General features: G+C 37.7%; 1 long non-coding RNA gene across 1 annotated transcript; it reads left to right on the top strand.

Annotated features, from left to right (window-relative positions):
• Nucleotides 1–504: 504 nt before the first annotated feature.
• On the top strand, nucleotides 505–1,717 carry LOC112193746. The gene is made up of 3 exons (XR_002934003.2): nucleotides 505–1,371; nucleotides 1,466–1,530; nucleotides 1,642–1,717. It is a non-coding gene; the product is annotated as an uncharacterized LOC112193746 (long non-coding RNA).
• The last annotated feature ends 618 nt before the right edge of the window (nucleotides 1,718–2,335 follow it).

Below are 2,335 nucleotides of genomic sequence, written 5' to 3'. Positions count from 1 at the left end.
GCAAGTAGTACAACAGAAAGAAAAAGGGAGATCAAAACGTAGGAAGGGCGAAAGCTTTACTTTGCAGCAACTGCAAGTAGCTTGTGAGGAATATGATGAGGAAGCTACACTGTATGTTTTCTGGTTGAAGTCCCTGAAGCAAGGGCAAGCCCAAAGTCTTCTAACACAAGCAGCTTTCCACCATGCTGCTCAGGTTTTCTTTCTATCTCCAACAAGTTTAAAAGTCATCACCTCCGGTTCTTCTAATAGTTTGATGCAAAACTAACACTCCAGAACCTCTTCTATTTTTGTATTCAGTTGAACTTCTTCCGGAAAGGACTCAAGTCACTTGAGGCTGTCAAGCCACATGTTAGGTTGGTTACAGAAGAGGAAGGTGATGAGAGTGTTCGCAGGGTTTAGATGATGAGGAAGGTGATGAGAGTGGTCATGCAACCGGGAGTTAGAATGAGAACCTCGGTGTCAATCCCAAATCTTCAGGAAACTTGAAAAATGGTAAATCTTTATTGTCAGTGCTTTGAATTTTGAGTCTAAAATGATCTGAGAAAAGGGAATGTAGAAAGATGTTGATTCTGTTTGGTACCATTATATGGTTCATTTGAAGAACATAACAAGGGATTATTAGAAAGAGTGATTAGTTAACTCTGTGTGTATGTTGTCTAAATTATAAGGACTCTCAACATCTCAACACCTGTTAATTAAACTCTAAAGGGTTCATTTTCAAGACCATGTCACTTTGGCCCATGTGTCTTTTGCATCCCACCACAAGCCACCGACTATTTGTTCACACACATTTATACTATTTTAGTTGAAGATTTCTTCTACTACACTAATATTGTGATTGCTCTCTCTTTTTCATATTCCTTCCATATCTCAATTGCCAACACATTTTTCCTTGTACTTTTAGATTCAGTATATATAGCTTACTAGCTTAGCTAGAGAGAAACATTAAGTCTTAGTTCCTAAGTTGACAACTTCACTACACACACAAACTGATCAACTATACACAGAAGTGATCAAGAAGTAGACTACAGTAGTAGTAATGGCAGATTGGGGACCAGTGGTGATAGTGGTTGTGTTGTTTGTACTGTTAAGTCCAGGGCTACTGTTTCAGCTGCTAGGGAAGAGCAGAGTGGTGGAGTTTGGCAAAATGCAAACCAGCGGACTATAGTTGTATTATATGCTCTTAAGAACCTGTGCCTCTGTTTCTAGTGACAAATATGTCCAATTTTGTTTCCACTACCACTTATTTACTTCTTTCTTTTTATTTAGATGACTATGGTAGTAGTCTAATTTTGTAGGTAGAATCCATCTCCCATGATGAAGCTGCAAGGTTATTACTTGGGGATGCACACAATGCATCCGTAATGAGAAGTAAGAAATCTATACTTGCTTTTGTTTATTCTTGAATCTTTTTGACATATTACTTAAGGAGTTGAAACTCTTGCCTTTTCTCTACTTGAAGAAGCAGGTAAAGTAAGGCGGATTTATGATATTGCAAATGTTTCGTCCTCCATGAATCTTATTGAAAAGGTAAAACTTGTAGAACTTGTGATAGAGAAATATTAGAATTCATAATCTCTTAAACAGCTAGTATAATGTACTGCCAAGCTAAACTGTGCCCCTTGTTAAAAAAATATGTAGACCCACACAGCAGATACAAGGAAGCCTGCATATAAATGGTTGGGATTGAGAGGAAAAGATGCTACGAGTTCAACTTCAGACGAGTCTAGAAAAAGAGCCTTTGGAACAGATATCACAAACGTTGTAAGAGGGGCAAAGTAGAATCTTCTACTGCTGGGAAATTGGAAGCTCAGAAACAAAAGCAACATGAGAGTATAGTACGGCAACGTGAGAGCATAGTATGTAAGGTTGATAGGAACAATTCAGAGGACTTGAAAGAAAATACAAAGAGCTACCATTTTGGCCCTTTTGCCCCAGTTACTACTGCCAGAGCTGGGAATTTCAACATGAAGAAGGTTGACTGGGACAATTTTTCCTCTACGTACTTACCGACCCTAGTATCATAATCAAGGTATCATCATCTTATGCTTCAGCCTGATGTGCAGGTATATGATAAGACATACACGGCTTATATATATGGACGCAAGAAAAAGTGAAACTATTACTAAGCTACCTTGGTTTGTAGATTACTTGATTAATTGAAGAGCAATGCTCTCTTCAGTACTTGCCTTACAATTTCAAACATTCTTTCTTGTTCAGTGTAGATTATTTTTTTACGGAAAGGGTTCTCAATTTAGTCACTGTGTTAGTGTTTTGAATTTAAAGATGTTCTATTATTGTTCTGTATCTCTATTTAACTAGTTGGTGGTTGGTT

This window comes from Rosa chinensis, chromosome 3 (assembly GCF_002994745.2).
Source record: "Rosa chinensis cultivar Old Blush chromosome 3, RchiOBHm-V2, whole genome shotgun sequence".
NCBI lineage: Eukaryota > Viridiplantae > Streptophyta > Magnoliopsida > Rosales > Rosaceae > Rosa > Rosa chinensis.
Note: the sequence above shows the minus strand (reverse complement) of the source record. Positions and strands in the feature narration are given on the sequence as shown.